Genomic DNA, 22,192 nt, shown 5'->3' on the forward strand with positions numbered 1-22,192 from the left:
ACAGGCATATTGGATGAATTTTTTCCTTATAAAAAAACAAAAATATTTATATATTTATTACATAAAAGTCAGATGTTAACATTTGACTTATTCCAATAATATATATAGAGGTTAATTTTTAATTTTATGATTTTATGAAAACTTACACGACATTTAAGAACACTAGAGTCAAAACTTTCTTCACCACTTTTACAAGAAAATACAATGCATTCTATGGATTCTATGGATTCAATGCATGCAATGGATTCTAATGAAACACGAGATGACATTACATTACAAATTTTTGCATTTATTAATGACAATTGAACAAATCCACGGATCTTTCGACCTTTATCTCGATTTTATCTTCTACAGAAAAAAATTAAGGCAATCGTGTCCGTAATAAGGTTACGTGTGCTTCGGAATTGATGAATTTTCTTTATCCACATGATTCTTTAAACACTGCGTCATAGAATTTGTTTTTACAAGACAAATCACGAGATTAGACCATTATAAATTCCACATTGTCGATTTCCACGTAATATAGTTAAATAACATTAATATAGACAATTAAATCTTATTTTAGAACAAGATATATTTAAAATGGATTATTATTATTATTATTATTACGAATGTTTATCAATATATTTAAACACCAAAATTATTATGAATTTAAATATTTCTGCATTATTATAATTCTTCGTATTCTAATTATATCGTATAATTTTAAAAAGTATAATCTTCAAAATAACAAAACTATGAAAATTAATATGGAGAGAAACTATATGTGAGATTTATATTTACGTATGTTCTAAAATTCTACTATATAAACAATTGTTAATTTTATAATACAAATTGGTAAAAATATTCCAGAATTGATAAAAATTTCCAGAAAAATAGTTGAATTATTTACATTTCCACACTTTCAAATTAAATAAATAAAGAAAACTAAAGAAAACTAAAACACTTCACTAAGCACTTATTTAATATTTATGTATTAAGCATTTATTAAAATATTATTATTTCATACCATTGATTTTCTTTTTTTATTTTTTTTACTGTCAAATTTTCAACTTTCATAACTTTCATTTTATAATCGTTAAGGTTACGTGTTATTTCGCATTATTCGTAGCAATCTTTTAAAATTATGCATTAAATTTGTTTATATATTTATAATTTACATTTTACATCGTATTTTTAAATATATTATTAATATATGTTTATGTATATGTATATGATTTACAAAATATAAATTCACAGAATATCTATTGGAAAATAATTAAACGTGACGACAAAAACGATATTTAAATATCCTAAACGTATCTTAGCTCTTTTATAGCAGCATTCGATTTAAATTGTTATATATAAATATATATATATATATATTTACAATATAACAATTACATTGTTATAAATTAATAATGTACCACACCTGTTCACAATATTTTAATTATTTTAATTATTTTAATTATCATAATTTTGATATATATTTAGTTATAAAAAATTAATTAACAAATATATGATATCACAAATTTATTTATCGAATAAATAACACTAATATTATCAGACGATATATATGACGTTTTTCATAAAAATATAAACTATTTATATTATCAAAAATCTTTATCTTTCTTTAATTTTCACCTTTATAAAAGGATACAATATATGCGTATATATATGTACATTTGTATTGTATACATACACACACATTTATACATATATAAACACATAAAATACGATCAATCTTTAATTTTTTTTAAATTAATTTACATAATATGTTTGAACGAAGTACTTTTTTTAATGTAAATATGTAAATCCAATTTGTGTAAAATTTATTTATTTTTTAATTATTAACTTGTTAATAAGAATTTTATATGTACAGTTAGTCGCAGAAGTTTTCATACACTTTACACATATTCAATTAAATTCGTGTTATCGAAATCAACGATAATTTTGTTTTATATGAAATATTGCGAGTATAATAATATGAAACCATTTTCTTATTATGGAACATCATTTCAAAGCAGTGAAATTAATTTTTCAAATTTCAACATTATTTTTCTTTATATATAATTTCATTACGTAATGTTTCAAGATAAAATAAAATTTTAAATTACAAGATATTTAATTCTAAATCTATCATCGGAGATAAAAAGAAGTATATTTTCACCAAAAATTGTATCCAAAATATGAAAAATGAAAGTTGATTTCACATACTCAAAAAAATTTTTTGTCCAAAAATAAATTATTCTATACATAACACTTTAATATATTGCTATATATGAGTTTTCATCGAAATCAAATCTTTCATAATAATTCAATTTTTTTACAAGATACTATAAAAAAATTTGCATGCCTATATATTAAATTACAAATAAAACCTCGAATAATCAAACTAACGGTAGTAATATCAGTAGTCTAAGAGCGTAATATAATTTTTTAGATAATTCAATAATTTATATTATTCATGAAATATGATAGTTTTACTGTATATTACCTGTTTATATATATACGTATACATATATATATGCATGCTTGTATATATATATATCAGTTTTTCCAGCTTTTTCATCTTTTTTCCTTCTTATCTATCAAATTATTTTCCAAATTACTATTATCGCATTTCCTTCTTTTTCTTTCTTTTTCAATGCTTCTGAATACGTAAGAATACCGTTAACGAAGATATTAAATTTATACTTATTTTTACTCATAAATTTATCTTCAATTTTTTTATGACTCATTCGTTCAATTACGTATCGCTTATTATATCATTTTCAAACTTCTAATTTCATCATGCCAATCTTTATCATTGCCTACCATAGAATATATGTTAAATATATAAAAATATATTAGATAGATATCATATTATCCTCTAATAAGAAACGATAACATCTAACTTCAAAATTTTCATTTTACTGTGTAGTAAAATTGTAGATTCCAAATTGTGTTGAGTCGTTGAATCCAAATATAATCTATTTCTATCTAAACTTGCAACTGTTAAAGTATCATTTCGAAAACTTGTGTATCTGCATCATCCGTAGTTAGATTATCGAAATCTAAAATTTTATTTAAGTAAAATGAATATTTCATAAAAATATTTCATCTTCTCCAATCTTCTTATTCCAATGCTTATACTATTTTATCTTGTTCATCTTGTTACGTGATACATTAATGTTCTTTTGATACGTTTAAATAATTTTCATCTAAATTAATATTCACAACTAAATTCTTCTGACAATCTTGTATCTTATTTTGAAAATGCACAAATGAAATGTTAAAAGCATGATAATGTACCATAGCGTACGAATCGCTTGTTGTAGAGTAACCAGCTAAAATTGAGCATAAAGATCAACGTTTCCCGCTTGTAAAGAACGAAGAGAACTATATTTGTCTCCTTTATCTTCAGAGATATAATCGTTTTAATAATACACTATTCATAAAATTTTAAAATTTTTTCTTCTTTATATGATCGTAATGTATGAACTGTTTGTAGAGGAGTAGACAGTCAAAATTGGGTAAAGGATTCTCACGATAAGGAATGTCGAACGTTATGATCGTATAAAGATGAAGAAATTTTTGAATTTCTTTAGAATTCGGTAATCTCTTTCGTTATATATGTATTGTATCGTTTTTATATTTATTACATATTTATTCAATATATGTATGGTTCTTTCGTATATTTGTGCATTGCTATTATTATGCGTATGTACTATATTTATATTGCGTTATGTTATATTTATTATGTTATTAGATATATATATATATCTTTGAAATATATCGGAATATATGTATTTAAACTTGAATACTTAACGATGATTTAATGAAAGTGTTCTTCTTCTTATTTGTATGTATATACATCTTTTCTGTATGCTTTGTGTATAAATATGTATATATACGTATGTGATTATTGTTCGAATGTATATCGCTATTATTAAATATCCGCTATATTTATGTTACAATATATTTATTATATATATTTCATATTTTCGGAGTATGAAGGAAGATACATTTCTTTTTAGTTTAGGTATATATCGTTTCTGTGTGTGTTTGTACATATATATATGATTTTTACATGTGTGTGTAAATCGTTATTATTATATACCTACTATATTTATATCGTGTTATACTATGTTATGTTCCTATTATATTTGTACATATATATCGTTTTAATTGCGTGTGTTTATATATATACCATTTTATCTGTCCATATATGTGTGTTTCTTAACACCACCACTCTTGTACATAAGAACTTTTAAAACTTTTTTCAAGATATCGTTTTTATATGTCTATTATATATATATTATTCGAATAATGTATGTGTATGTATATCTTAAACGAACGTATGTGTGTATATATTATTTTTGTGCGTTTGTATAGCGCTGTATCGTTTACTTACTATATTTATATTACGTTGTATATGCGATATATTTTCGGAGATACAACGGTTTTAATTATGAAATTTTTCTTTTTATCTAAATATAATACGTAAATCCAGAGATGTAAAGTAACGAATGAAAATACGTTTTCTTTTATCTTATATATGTAGTTTCTGTATATAATCTGTATATATATTATTTCTTGTGTGTATGAATTTATATATGTACTTATACGATTTATGTATGGATAGCTATATAGCTATAATGTAGCTCTAATATAATAAAATAGCTATAGTACATATATATGATTTATGTATTATATTATTATTATATCCAGAGATAAAGTGGTTTTAACATTACCTAATTCTAAAAATTTCAAAATTTCCTATTCGTTATACGATCATAATGTAGAATAACCAGCCAAAATTGAATGTAATGAGTTCTCTCGACAATGGGTTTCATGCTCGTATGAAGAAATTTTGGAATCCTTAGAATTCGGTAATCTTAAAATAGGTGAATTACTGAAGATAATAGACATATATATATTTCGTTATAATTGCAACCAGAAAACATTGTCATTTACACTAAATTTTCCCTAGTTATTCTATGACAATCGCTTCAAATCTATTATCGAATAAAGTTGGAATTAAACTATTTAGCTAAATAATAATTAAAATTTATTAAATTAATATTTTTAATAATTTTATTATTTTTTATATTTACATTATACTATAATCTAAATTTTCTAAGATTTTTAATTTTAACAGAATTTTTCGTTATTATAGTTTTATTTTATATTATTGATAATGAATATAATACATGATTATTTTTAATTTTTTTAATATTTTCTGTTTGTGAATTAGTTTTGGGTATATCATTATTAGCAAGAATAAATTATGAATTATGTCATCGAAAATTAAGAATATTAGATTTAATCTATTAACTTAGGATTATTATAATTTTATTAATATTTGTATATTTATTTATATTATTTATTAAAAAATAATTTATATTTAATTATAATATTATTAATAAATTTACTTAATAAATTTACTTACTTTTAATTGAATTGAATGAATTTTTATTTTTTGTAATTTTAGTTTCAATAATATTTCTTATTATTTAATAATATTAATGAGTTTTTTGATTAATTTTTTTATAATTAAATAATAATAGAATAAATTGTTTGTTTATAAATTTATTATTAATAATTCCATTATTATTAGTTTTTATATCAATAAACTTATTGGTATTTTATTTATTTTATGAATTAGATTTATTTTATTGATTTTTTATTTAATTGCCAAATGATGATGATTAAGAAAATCCTTAATTATCAAATTTAATTAATATTTTATACAATAATTTTTTCATTAATTATATTATATATTATTTATTATATTTATTGAATTGTAGATTAAATTAATTGTAGATTAAATTTAATATTAATTGAAAAATTAAATTTAAATTTAAATTTAATATTATTTATGTATTTATTAATATCATTTTCAGTTAAAATTCCAATTTATTTACTTCATGGTTGATTATTAAAGACTCATGTTGAAGCATGATGGTTATTATGAATCAATAATTTTAGCTTCAATTATATTGAAATTAGGAGGATATGGAATATTATGATTAATAAAAATTTTTAAGAATCAATTTATTTTTATACAAAAATTTTAATTGTAATTAATTCATTTGGAATTTTAATTTTAAGATTAATATGTTTATCTCAGTATGATATAAAATCTATTATTGCAATTTCATCAATTGTATATATAGGATTAATAATTATAAGAATATTAACTTTTTTTAAAATAAGAATAAATGGTGGTTATTTAATAATAATTTCTCGTGGTCTTAAATTTTCAGGATTATTTTTTCTTAGTAAATATAATTTATAAACAAACTAGACGTTTAATATTTGTTAATAAAGATATAATTAACTTTATATCTACAATATTTTTATTTTGATTTGTAATATGTTCATCTATATTTATCTATATAATCTATATAATATAGGATCACCTGTTTCATTAAATTTAGTAAGTGAAATTATATTAATACTTATGGTTTAGTATCATGATTAAAATTTATAATTATTATTTTAAAAATATATCGTTTATTTAGATTTATTTATTTATATTAACTAATCATGGAAAAACTTATATAAGATTTAAAATTAATAATTTTATTTATTGGTTGAATATTTTATTTTAATAATACACTATTTTAATAATTGAATTCCATTAAATTTAATGTTTTCAAAATTATATTTTATTTAATATTTATTTAAATAGTTTAATAAAAATATTGATTTGTGAAATTATATAAATATAAATTTATTTTAAATTATCATAAAAATATAATTAATTGGAATTTTGTTATTTAAATTTAGATTATTTATTATATTATTAAGATTTTTATATTTAAGTAAAATTGTTATTTTAAATAAAATATTTATACATTTAATTCTATAAAATTTAATTTTTTAATAATAATTGATTATAAATCATTAATACTCATTTTTTTAGTAAGGATTTTTCTATAATTATTTATTTATTGAATTAGATATATAAATTTAAGAGAATTAAAAATAAATCGGTTTTTATATTTAATAATTTTATTTTTAATTTCTATATATATATATTAATTTCAAGACCAAATATATTATCAATTATTTTAGGTTGAGATAAGTTAGAATTAATTTTTATTTTTAGTAATTTATCACATAAAAATAAAATCATTTACTTCAGGTAACTTTAACTATTACATATAGTTTATTTTAAAACGTGATATTGGATTATTATTAATTATTAATTATATGTTTAATAATTTATTATGGAAGATGAAATTTATCTCTTTATAAAATAAATAAATTTATAATGATTTTTTTATTGTTAATAGCTTTCACTAAAAGAGCTCAAATTCCTTTTTCAATTTGATTATCAATGGCAATGAAAGATCCAACATCTGTTTCATTTTTAATTCATTCTTCAATATTGATAACAGCTGGAATTTATTTATCAATTCGTTATGTAGATTTATTAGAGCGTAAATATAAAAATATTATTTTATTAATTTCAAAATTAACAATATTACTTGCTGAATTTCAGCAAATTTTGAATTAGATTTAAAAAAAAATTGTTGCTTATTCAACATTAAGACAATTAGGTTTTATAATAAGAATATTATCTAGGATTTACTGAATTAGTATTTTTATTTATTTTATTTATTTATTCATGCAAAATTTAAGTCATTAATATTTATTTATTAATGTGTTGGAAGATATATACATTTTATAAATTGAAATCAAGATATTCAATTATATTATGCTTCAAATATATTATGCTTATCCATTAAAAGGATAATTATTATTTGTTCAATTTTAAGATTATATTTTTAGTTGGTTATTATTCTAAAGATTTAATTATTGAATGTTTTTCTCTAGAAAAATATATTATTTTTCAACAGTAAATTTAATTATTGGAACAATTTTAACTGTTTCGTGTCCTTTTTGAATAATTTTAGTAATAACAAATAAATATTTAATAATTAATGTTGTATTTAAAAAAAGATGAAATTATGGAAATTTCTATAATAATAATAATTTTAAGATTAATTTATTATGAATTTATGAATTAATAATATTTAAAATAATAATTATAAGAATAACTATAGGACATAATTTTTATAAATTTGTTTTATTAAGTAATAATTGGTTTATTGCAAATATTATTTATATTTATAAATATAATTTATAAAAGAATTTATAAAAAAAATTAATTTTATCAATATTTAATTATAAAGTATTCATTGAAAAATCAATTATTAAAATATTATCAAGTAAATTTTTATTTTTAACATTAAATTTATATAGTTTTAAAATTACTAATATTATATTAAAATTAATGTATTTTTAACTAGTATAATTTATGTAATTTATTTTTTAATTAACATAATTAATTTTATTAATTAATTAATTAAATTATTTATTTAAATAGCTTATATATAGAGTGTAATATTAATGAAAATATTAATGAAAATTTTTAAATTTTTAAATAGATAATAATATATAATTTAGTTAGAATAATATAATATCTAAATAATTTATTAACAATAAATTGCTAAATAATTAGCTTTAATTAATTTAAAATTTATTAAAATTTATTTATTATAACAATATATAAGAAGTAATAATTTACATTTAATTTCGACTTAAAGATTGATTCAATTAATTAAATCCTTATATTATTTTAGTTATTGTAATTATTATAATCTTAATTAAAATATTCAATTTAAATAATTGTTTATTCCCTCAAATGATAAAATTAATAAAATTAAAAAATATGAAATTAATGTTCTATAAGATTTTAAATAATAAATAACAGGTAAAAATAAAATAATTTCAACATCAAAAATTAAGAATATTATTGTTATTAAAAAAAAAAAAGGAAGTGAAAAGGATAAATTAGATTTTGTAATAGGGCTAAATCCACATTCAAAAGGAGATCTTTTTCAAAATCTTTTTTTTTATTGAAATAAATTTATTAAAAGGATTAATGAAATTAAAGTGATTAATAAAAACAAAAAGATATATATATATATAATTATATTAAATTTAATTAATTTTCTTAATTGAAAATTAAACGTATTTATTTATACAATATATATATATATAAATAATTGAAATTTAATTTTTAAATTTAAATCAATAAATAAACAAAATATAAATAAATAAAAATAATCAAATTACATCAATAAAATGTCAATATCAAATGGCTAATTCAAAATTTATATTATGTTTATTTCAAAAATGAATTTTTAACAGTCGATATGGAGATACTAAAGGAAAATGATCCAATTAGTACATGTAAACCATGAAATCTAATAGCTATAAAAAAAATTGAATAAAAAAGAAATAGAATCATAAATTTTATCATTAAAGCAAAAAAAAAAAAAAAAAAGAATTTAAATATTCAATTGTTTATAAAATAGTAAAATAAATCCCTAATAAAATTGTTTGTGTTAAATAAAATTTTCTATATTTTAATTTATTAATAATTAAATAATAATGACTTAATGTTACTGTAAATCTTACCTGGAGAAATTAAAGTAAATGAATTTAATAATGGAATTTCTATTGAATTAAAAATTTAATATTTTTGGTTTTGGTCATAATATATCAATTCCAATTTCATATTTGGAAAGATTGATGTATGAAAAAAAGTCAAAAAAAAAAAAAAAATACAAAATATATTAATTCTAAAATAAGTAAAATTATTCTAAATTTTTAAAAATTAATAATAAAAAATGTATGTAATCCTTTATAATAAAATATTCTATCTCGAATAACATCACAAAATCAAAATATTATAATTAAAGTGGTATTAATTATATTTAAAATTATAAGTAAAAAAATTGTTCTTGTTAATTCAAATAATCTAAAAGATAAAATAATTGGTCATGGGCAATTTATGATTACATTAAATGAAAAGTTTTTCTTCATTATTTATTAATTAAAATTCATTTGATTCTGAAAAATATAAAATTAAGAAAATTGAAAATACATATCATTGAATAATTGATATAAAAATTTCTAAAGTTAATAATGTATTTTGAATTAATAAATTAATTGGAATTATTGCAATAAAATTTCTAATAAAAATACCTAATAATGTTAAAATTAAATGTCCTGAAATTAAATTTGCTGATAATCAAATTGATAAAGTTCATTGATAAAGTCAAATAATTAATTTAACTAATTCAATAATAACTATAAAATTAATTAAAAATATTGGAGAGTCTTTATTGGAAAGCATTTTTTTTATCATATATTTCATATCAATCTTCTTACCAATACTTACTATTTTATCTCGTTCATCTTGTTACATGATACATTGATATTAATGTTCTTTTGATATACTTAAATCATTTTCATCTAAATTAATATTCACAACTAAATTCTTCTTCTTGTATCTTATTTGGAAAATGCACAAATGAAACATAAAAAGCATAAAAATGTACATAAATATAAATTCACAGAATATCTATTGGAAATAATTAATATGTTTGTAATTAAATATTAAATTATAAAGATTATAATCATAGAAGAATAACAAAAATAACAATGTTTGATTCTGTTTGTTTTAATTTTCTAATGAAAAAAGAAAAATGAATATTTTAACCTGATGGACATTTAATCCAAGCTTAGTATTTTATTGCCATTATATTTTCAGATATATGTTTTACCGAAGGACCAAAAGTATTCCTATATCTAATCCAATCAAATTTCTTGTTCCGTTTCATTACTTACATTTAAAAATGATAGAATAGAATAGCTGTAAAGTCATGCTTCTGCATAACATTTTAAGGCTGCCTGTGTATTCTGACAGTGTGCAGTGTCAGACAGGCATATTGGATGAATTTTTCCTTATAAAAAAACAAAAAATATTTATATATTTATTACATAAAAGTCAGATGTTAACATTTGACTTATTCCAATAATATATATAGAGGTTAATTTTTAATTTTATGATTTTATGAAAACTTACACGACATTTAAGAACACTAGAGTCAAAACTTTCTTCACCACTTTTACAAGAAAATACAATGCATTCTATGGATTCTATGGATTCAATGCATGCAATGGATTCTAATGAAACACGAGATGACATTACATTACAAATTTTTGCATTTATTAATGACAATTGAACAAATCCACGGATCTTTCGACCTTTATCTCGATTTTATCTTCTACAGAAAAAAATTAAGGCAATCGTGTCCGTAATAAGGTTACGTGTGCTTCGGAATTGATGAATTTTCTTTATCCACATGATTCTTTAAACACTGCGTCATAGAATTTGTTTTTACAAGACAAATCACGAGATTAGACCATTATAAATTCCACATTGTCGATTTCCACGTAATATAGTTAAATAACATTAATATAGACAATTAAATCTTATTTTAGAACAAGATATATTTAAAATGGATTATTATTATTATTATTATTACGAATGTTTATCAATATATTTAAACACCAAAATTATTATGAATTTAAATATTTCTGCATTATTATAATTCTTCGTATTCTAATTATATCGTATAATTTTAAAAAGTATAATCTTCAAAATAACAAAACTATGAAAATTAATATGGAGAGAAACTATATGTGAGATTTATATTTACGTATGTTCTAAAATTCTACTATATAAACAATTGTTAATTTTATAATACAAATTGGTAAAAATATTCCAGAATTGATAAAAATTTCCAGAAAAATAGTTGAATTATTTACATTTCCACACTTTCAAATTAAATAAATAAAGAAAACTAAAGAAAACTAAAACACTTCACTAAGCACTTATTTAATATTTATGTATTAAGCATTTATTAAAATATTATTATTTCATACCATTGATTTTCTTTTTTTATTTCTTTTTACTGTCAAATTTTCAACTTTCATAACTTTCATTTTATAATCGTTAAGGTTACGTGTTATTTCGCATTATTCGTAGCAATCTTTTAAAATTATGCATTAAATTTGTTTATATATTTATAATTTACATTTTACATCGTATTTTTAAATATATTATTAATATATGTTTATGTATATGTATATGATTTACAAAATATAAATTCACAGAATATCTATTGGAAAATAATTAAACGTGACGACAAAAAACGATATTTAAATATCCTAAACGTATCTTAGCTCTTTTATAGCAGCATTCGATTTAAATTGTTATATATAAATATATATATATATATATTTACAATATAACAATTACATTGTTATAAATTAATAATGTACCACACCTGTTCACAATATTTTAATTATTTTAATTATTTTAATTATCATAATTTTGATATATATTTAGTTATAAAAAATTAATTAACAAATATATGATATCACAAATTTATTTATCGAATAAATAACACTAATATTATCAGACGATATATATGACGTTTTTCATAAAAATATAAACTATTTATATTATCAAAAATCTTTATCTTTCTTTAATTTTCACCTTTATAAAAGGATACAATATATGCGTATATATATGTACATTTGTATTGTATACATACACACACATTTATACATATATAAACACATAAAATACGATCAATCTTTAATTTTTTTTAAATTAATTTACATAATATGTTTGAACGAAGTACTTTTTTTAATGTAAATATGTAAATCCAATTTGTGTAAAATTTATTTATTTTTTAATTATTAACTTGTTAATAAGAATTTTATATGTACAGTTAGTCGCAGAAGTTTTCATACACTTTACACATATTCAATTAAATTCGTGTTATCGAAATCAACGATAATTTTGTTTTATATGAAATATTGCGAGTATAATAATATGAAACCATTTTTTTTTTATTATGGAACATCATTTCAAAGCAGTGAAATTAATTTTTCAAATTTCAACATTATTTTTCTTTATATATAATTTCATTACGTAATGTTTCAAGATAAAATAAAATTTTAAATTACAAGATATTTAATTCTAAATCTATCATCGGAGATAAAAAGAAGTATATTTTCACCAAAAATTGTATCCAAAATATGAAAAAATGAAAGTTGATTTCACATACTCAAAAAAATTTTTTGTCCAAAAATAAATTATTCTATACATAACACTTTAATATATTGCTATATATGAGTTTTCATCGAAATCAAATCTTTCATAATAATTCAATTTTTTTACAAGATACTATAAAAAAATTTGCATGCCTATATATTAAATTACAAATAAAACCTCGAATAATCAAACTAACGGTAGTAATATCAGTAGTCTAAGAGCGTAATATAATTTTTTAGATAATTCAATAATTTATATTATTCATGAAATATGATAGTTTTACTGTATATTACCTGTTTATATATATACGTATACATATATATATGCATGCTTGTATATATATATATCAGTTTTCAGCTTTTTCATCTTTTTTCCTTCTTATCTATCAAATTATTTTCCAAATTACTATTATCGCATTTCCTTCTTTTTCTTTCTTTTTCAATGCTTCTGAATACGTAAGAATACCGTTAACGAAGATATTAAATTTATACTTATTTTTACTCATAAATTTATCTTCAATTTTTTTTTATGACTCATTCGTTCAATTACGTATCGCTTATTATATCATTTTCAAACTTCTAATTTCATCATGCCAATCTTTATCATTGCCTACCATAGAATATATGTTAAATATATAAAAATATATTAGATAGATATCATATTATCCTCTAATAAGAAACGATAACATCTAACTTCAAAATTTTCATTTTACTGTGTAGTAAAATTGTAGATTCCAAATTGTGTTGAGTCGTTGAATCCAAATATAATCTATTTCTATCTAAACTTGCAACTGTTAAAGTATCATTTCGAAAACTTGTGTATCTGCATCATCCGTAGTTAGATTATCGAAATCTAAAATTTTATTTAAGTAAAATGAATATTTCATAAAAATATTTCATCTTCTCCAATCTTCTTATTCCAATGCTTATACTATTTTATCTTGTTCATCTTGTTACGTGATACATTAATGTTCTTTTGATACGTTTAAATAATTTTCATCTAAATTAATATTCACAACTAAATTCTTCTGACAATCTTGTATCTTATTTTGAAAATGCACAAATGAAATGTTAAAAGCATGATAATGTACCATAGCGTACGAATCGCTTGTTGTAGAGTAACCAGCTAAAATTGAGCATAAAGATCAACGTTTCCCGCTTGTAAAGAACGAAGAGAACTATATTTGTCTCCTTTATCTTCAGAGATATAATCGTTTTAATAATACACTATTCATAAAATTTTAAAATTTTTTCTTCTTTATATGATCGTAATGTATGAACTGTTTGTAGAGGAGTAGACAGTCAAAATTGGGTAAAGGATTCTCACGATAAGGAATGTCGAACGTTATGATCGTATAAAGATGAAGAAATTTTTGAATTTCTTTAAAATTCGGTAATCTCTTTCGTTATATATGTATTGTATCGTTTTTATATTTATTACATATTTATTCAATATATGTATGGTTCTTTCGTATATTTGTGCATTGCTATTATTATGCGTATGTACTATATTTATATTGCGTTATGTTATATTTATTATGTTATTAGATATATATATATATCTTTGAAATATATCGGAATATATGTATTTAAACTTGAATACTTAACGATGATTTAATGAAAGTGTTCTTCTTCTTATTTGTATGTATATACATCTTTTCTGTATGCTTTGTGTATAAATATGTATATATACGTATGTGATTATTGTTCGAATGTATATCGCTATTATTAAATATCCGCTATATTTATGTTACAATATATTTATTATATATATTTCATATTTTCGGAGTATGAAGGAAGATACATTTCTTTTTAGTTTAGGTATATATCGTTTCTGTGTGTGTTTGTACATATATATATGATTTTTACATGTGTGTGTAAATCGTTATTATTATATACCTACTATATTTATATCGTGTTATACTATGTTATGTTCCTATTATATTTGTACATATATATCGTTTTAATTGCGTGTGTTTATATATATACCATTTTATCTGTCCATATATGTGTGTTTCTTAACACCACCACTCTTGTACATAAGAACTTTTAAAACTTTTTCAAGATATCGTTTTTATATGTCTATTATATATATATTATTCGAATAATGTATGTGTATGTATATCTTAAACGAACGTATGTGTGTATATATTATTTTTGTGCGTTTGTATAGCGCTGTATCGTTTACTTACTATATTTATATTACGTTGTATATGCGATATATTTTCGGAGATACAACGGTTTTAATTATGAAATTTTTTCTTTTTATCTAAATATAATACGTAAATCCAGAGATGTAAAGTAACGAATGAAAATACGTTTTCTGTTTATCTTATATATGTAGTTTCTGTATATAATCTGTATATATATTATTTCTTGTGTGTATGAATTTATATATGTACTTATACGATTTATGTATGGATAGCTATATAGCTATAATGTAGCTCTAATATAATAAAATAGCTATAGTACATATATATGATTTATGTATTATATTATTATTATATCCAGAGATAAAGTGGTTTTAACATTACCTAATTCTAAAAATTTCAAAATTTCCTATTCGTTATACGATCATAATGTAGAATAACCAGCCAAAATTGAATGTAATGAGTTCTCTCGACAATGGGTTTCATGCTCGTATGAAGAAATTTTGGAATCCTTAGAATTCAGTAATCTTAAAATAGGTGAATTACTGAAGATAATAGACATATATATATTTCGTTATAATTGCAACCAGAAAACATTGTCATTTACACTAAATTTTCCCTAGTTATTCTATGACAATCGCTTCAAATCTATTATCGAATAAAGTTGGAATTAAACTATTTAGCTAAATAATAATTAAAATTTATTAAATTAATATTTTTAATAATTTTATTATTTTTATATTTACATTATACTATAATCTAAATTTTCTAAGATTTTTAATTTTAACAGAATTTTCGTTATTATAGTTTTATTTTATATTATTGATAATGAATATAATACATGATTATTTTTAATTTTTTAATATTTTCTGTTTGTGAATTAGTTTTGGGTATATCATTATTAGCAAGAATAAATTATGAATTATGTCATCGAAAATTAAGAATATTAGATTTAATCTATTAACTTAGGATTATTATAATTTTATTAATATTTGTATATTTATTTATATTATTTATTAAAAAAATAATTTATATTTAATTATAATATTATTAATAAATTTACTTAATAAATTTACTTACTTTTAATTGAATTGAATGAATTTTTATTTTTTGTAATTTTAGTTTCAATAATATTTCTTATTATTTAATAATATTAATGAGTTTTTGATTAATTTTTTTATAATTAAATAATAATAGAATAAATTGTTTGTTTATAAATTTATTATTAATAATTCCATTATTATTAGTTTTTATATCAATAAACTTATTGGTATTTTATTTATTTTATGAATTAGATTTATTTTATTGATTTTTATTTAATTGCCAAATGATGATGATTAAGAAAATCCTTAATTATCAAATTTAATTAATATTTTATACAATAATTTTTCATTAATTATATTATATATTATTTATTATATTTATTGAATTGTAGATTAAATTAATTGTAGATTAAATTTAATATTAATTGAAAAATTAAATTTAAATTTAAATTTAATATTATTTATGTATTTATTAATATCATTTTCAGTTAAAATTCCAATTTATTTACTTCATGGTTGATTATTAAAGACTCATGTTGAAGCATGATGGTTATTATGAATCAATAATTTTAGCTTCAATTATATTGAAATTAGGAGGATATGGAATATTATGATTAATAAAAATTTTTAAGAATCAATTTATTTTTATACAAAAATTTTAATTGTAATTAATTCATTTGGAATTTTAATTTTAAGATTAATATGTTTATCTCAGTATGATATAAAATCTATTATTGCAATTTCATCAATTGTATATATAGGATTAATAATTATAAGAATATTAACTTCTTTAAAATAAGAATAAATGGTGGTTATTTAATAATAATTTCTCGTGGTCTTAAATTTTCAGGATTATTTTTTCTTAGTAAATATAATTTATAAACAAACTAGACGTTTAATATTTGTTAATAAAGATATAATTAACTTTATATCTACAATATTTTTATTTTGATTTGTAATATGTTCATCTATATTTATCTATATAATCTATATAATATAGGATCACCTGTTTCATTAAATTTAGTAAGTGAAATTATATTAATACTTATGGTTTAGTATCATGATTAAAATTTATAATTATTATTTTAAAAATATATCGTTTATTTAGATTTATTTATTTATATTAACTAATCATGGAAAAACTTATATAAGATTTAAAATTAATAATTTTATTTATTGGTTGAATATTTTATTTTAATAATACACTATTTTAATAATTGAATTCCATTAAATTTAATGTTTTCAAAATTATATTTTATTTAATATTTATTTAAATAGTTTAATAAAAATATTGATTTGTGAAATTATATAAATATAAATTTATTTTAAATTATCATAAAAATATAATTAATTGGAATTTTGTTATTTAAATTTAGATTATTTATTATATTATTAAGATTTTTATATTTAAGTAAAATTGTTATTTTATCTAAATAAAATATTTATACATTTAATTCTATAAAATTTAATTTTTTAATAATAATTGATTATAAATCATTAATACTCATTTTTTTAGTAAGGATTTTTCTATAATTATTTATTTATTGAATTAGATATATAAATTTAAGAGAATTAAAAATAAATCGGTTTTTATATTTAATAATTTTATTTTTAATTTCTATATATATATATTAATTTCAAGACCAAATATATTATCAATTATTTTAGGTTGAGATAAGTTAGAATTAATTTTTTATTTTTTAGTAATTTATCACATAAAAATAAAATCATTTACTTCAGGTAACTTTAACTATTACATATAGTTTATTTTAAAACGTGATATTGGATTATTATTAATTATTAATTATATGTTTAATAATTTATTATGGAAGATGAAATTTATCTCTTTATAAAATAAATAAATTTATAATGATTTTTTTATTGTTAATAGCTTTCACTAAAAGAGCTCAAATTCCTTTTTCAATTTGATTATCAATGGCAATGAAAGATCCAACATCTGTTTCATTTTTAATTCATTCTTCAATATTGATAACAGCTGGAATTTATTTATCAATTCGTTATGTAGATTTATTAGAGCGTAAATATAAAAATATTATTTTATTAATTTCAAAATTAACAATATTACTTGCTGAATTTCAGCAAATTTTGAATTAGATTTAAAAAAAAATTGTTGCTTATTCAACATTAAGACAATTAGGTTTTATAATAAGAATATTATCTAGGATTTACTGAATTAGTATTTTTATTTATTTTATTTATTTATTCATGCAAAATTTAAGTCATTAATATTTATTTATTAATGTGTTGGAAGATATATACATTTTATAAATTGAAATCAAGATATTCAATTATATTATGCTTCAAATATATTATGCTTATCCATTAAAAAGGATAATTATTATTTGTTCAATTTTAAGATTATATTTTTAGTTGGTTATTATTCTAAAGATTTAATTATTGAATGTTTTTTCTCTAGAAAAATATATTATTTTTCAACAGTAAATTTAATTATTGGAACAATTTTAACTGTTTCGTGTCCTTTTTGAATAATTTTAGTAATAACAAATAAATATTTAATAATTAATGTTGTATTTAAAAAAGAAGATGAAATTATGGAAATTTCTATAATAATAATAATTTTAAGATTAATTTATTATGAATTTATGAATTAATAATATTTAAAATAATAATTATAAGAATAACTATAGGACATAATTTTTATAAATTTGTTTTATTAAGTAATAATTGGTTTATTGCAAATATTATTTATATTTATAAATATAATTTATAAAAGAATTTATAAAAAAAATTAATTTTATCAATATTTAATTATAAAGTATTCATTGAAAAATCAATTATTAAAATATTATCAAGTAAATTTTTATTTTTAACATTAAATTTATATAGTTTTAAAATTACTAATATTATATTAAAATTAATGTATTTTTAACTAGTATAATTTATGTAATTTATTTTTTAATTAACATAATTAATTTTATTAATTAATTAATTAAATTATTTATTTAAATAGCTTATATATAGAGTGTAATATTAATGAAAATATTAATGAAAATTTTTAAATTTTTTAAATAGATAATAATATATAATTTAGTTAGAATAATATAATATCTAAATAATTTATTAACAATAAATTGCTAAATAATTAGCTTTAATTAATTTAAAATTTATTAAAATTTATTTATTATAACAATATATAAGAAGTAATAATTTACATTTAATTTCGACTTAAAGATTGATTCAATTAATTAAATCCTTATATTATTTTAGTTATTGTAATTATTATAATCTTAATTAAAATATTCAATTTAAATAATTGTTTATTCCCTCAAATGATAAAATTAATAAAATTAAAAAATATGAAATTAATGTTCTATAAGATTTTAAATAATAAATAACAGGTAAAAATAAAATAATTTCAACATCAAAAATTAAGAATATTATTGTTATTAAAAAAAAAAAAGGAAGTGAAAAGGATAAATTAGATTTTGTAATAGGGCTAAATCCACATTCAAAAGGAGATCTTTTTCAAAATCTTTTTTTATTGAAATAAATTTATTAAAAGGATTAATGAAATTAAAGTGATTAATAAAAACAAAAAGATATATATATATATAATTATATTAAATTAATTTTCTTAATTGAAAATTAAACTTATTTATTTATACAATATATATATATATAAATAATTGAAATTTAATTTTTAAATTTAAATCAATAAATAAACAAAATATAAATAAATAAAAATAATCAAATTACATCAATAAAATGTCAATATCAAATGGCTAATTCAAAATTTATATTATGTTTATTTCAAAAATGAATTTTTAACAGTCGATATGGAGATACTAAAGAAAAATGATCCAATTAGTACATGTAAACCATGAAATCTAATAGCTATAAAAAAAATTGAATAAAAAAAAGAAATAGAATCATAAATTTTATCATTAAAGCAAAAAAAAAAAAAAAAAAAGAATTTAAATATTCAATTGTTTATAAAATAGTAAAATAAATCCCTAATAAAATTGTTTGTGTTAAATAAAATTTTCTATATTTTAATTTATTAATAATTAAATAATAATGACTTAATGTTACTGTAAATCTTACCTGGAGAAATTAAAGTAAATGAATTTAATAATGGAATTTCTATTGAATTAAAAATTTAATATTTTTGGTTTTGGTCATAATATATCAATTCCAATTTCATATTTGGAAAGATTGATGTATGAAAAAGTCAAAAAAAAAAAAAAAAAAATACAAAATATATTAATTCTAAAATAAGTAAAATTATTCTAAATTTTTAAAAATTAATAATAAAAAATGTATGTAATCCTTTATAATAAAATATTCTATCTCGAATAACATCACAAAATCAAAATATTATAATTAAAGTGGTATTAATTATATTTAAAATTATAAGTAAAAAAATTGTTCTTGTTAATTCAAATAATCTAAAAGATAAAATAATTGGTCATGGGCAATTTATGATTACATTAAATGAAAAGTTTTTCTTCATTATTTATTAATTAAAATTCATTTGATTCTGAAAAATATAAAATTAAGAAAATTGAAAATACATATCATTGAATAATTGATATAAAAATTTCTAAAGTTAATAATGTATTTTGAATTAATAAATTAATTGGAATTATTGCAATAAAATTTCTAATAAAAATACCTAATAATGTTAAAATTAAATGTCCTGAAATTAAATTTGCTGATAATCAAATTGATAAAGTTCATTGATAAAGTCAAATAATTAATTTAACTAATTCAATAATAACTATAAAATTAATTAAAAATATTGGAGAGTCTTTATTGGAAAGCATTTTTTTTATCATATATTTCATATCAATCTTCTTACCAATACTTACTATTTTATCTCGTTCATCTTGTTACATGATACATTGATATTAATGTTCTTTTGATATACTTAAATCATTTTCATCTAAATTAATATTCACAACTAAATTCTTCTTCTTGTATCTTATTTGGAAAATGCACAAATGAAACATAAAAGCATAAAAATGTACATAAATATAAATTCACAGAATATCTATTGGAAATAATTAATATGTTTGTAATTAAATATTAAATTATAAAGATTATAATCATAGAAGAATAACAAAAATAACAATGTTTGATTCTGTTTGTTTTAATTTTCTAATGAAAAAAGAAAAATGAATATTTTAACCTGATGGACATTTAATCCAAGCTTAGTATTTTATTGCCATTATATTTTCAGATATATGTTTTACCGAAGGACCAAAAGTATTCCTATATCTAATCCAATCAAATTTCTTGTTCCGTTTCATTACTTACATTTAAAAATGATAGAATAGAATAGCTGTAAAGTCATGCTTCTGCATAACATTTTAAGGCTGCCTGTGTATTCTGACAGTGTGCAGTGTCAGACAGGCATATTGGATGAATTTTTTCCTTATAAAAAAAAACAAAAATATTTATATATTTATTACATAAAAGTCAGATGTTAACATTTGACTTATTCCAATAATATATATAGAGGTTAATTTTTAATTTTATGATTTTATGAAAACTTACACGACATTTAAGAACACTAGAGTCAAAACTTTCTTCACCACTTTTACAAGAAAATACAATGCATTCTATGGATTCTATGGATTCAATGCATGCAATGGATTCTAATGAAACACGAGATGACATTACATTACAAATTTTTGCATTTATTAATGACAATTGAACAAATCCACGGATCTTTCGACCTTTATCTCGATTTTATCTTCTACAGAAAGAAATTAAGGCAATCGTGTCCGTAATAAGGTTACGTGTGCTTCGGAATTGATGAATTTTCTTTATCCACATGATTCTTTAAACACTGCGTCATAGAATTTGTTTTTACAAGACAAATCACGAGATTAGACCATTATAAATTCCACATTGTCGATTTCCACGTAATATAGTTAAATAACATTAATATAGACAATTAAATCTTATTTTAGAACAAGATATATTTAAAATGGATTATTATTATTATTATTATTACGAATGTTTATCAATATATTTAAACACCAAAATTATTATGAA

The 22,192-nt window shown here is 18.5% G+C and overlaps 1 long non-coding RNA gene across 1 annotated transcript; it reads right to left on the minus strand.

The window, feature by feature from the left end:
- Positions 1–9,915: 9,915 nt before the first annotated feature.
- Positions 9,916–10,788, minus strand: LOC133667546 (uncharacterized). The gene is made up of 2 exons (XR_009833235.1): positions 10,675–10,788; positions 9,916–10,337 (listed from the first exon to the last, which is right to left on the minus strand). It is a non-coding gene; the product is annotated as an uncharacterized LOC133667546 (long non-coding RNA).
- Positions 10,789–22,192: the final 11,404 nt, after the last annotated feature.

The sequence above is a fragment of the Apis cerana genome, unplaced genomic scaffold (assembly GCF_029169275.1).
Source record: "Apis cerana isolate GH-2021 unplaced genomic scaffold, AcerK_1.0 Chr0_AcerK, whole genome shotgun sequence".
Lineage (NCBI taxonomy): Eukaryota > Metazoa > Arthropoda > Insecta > Hymenoptera > Apidae > Apis > Apis cerana.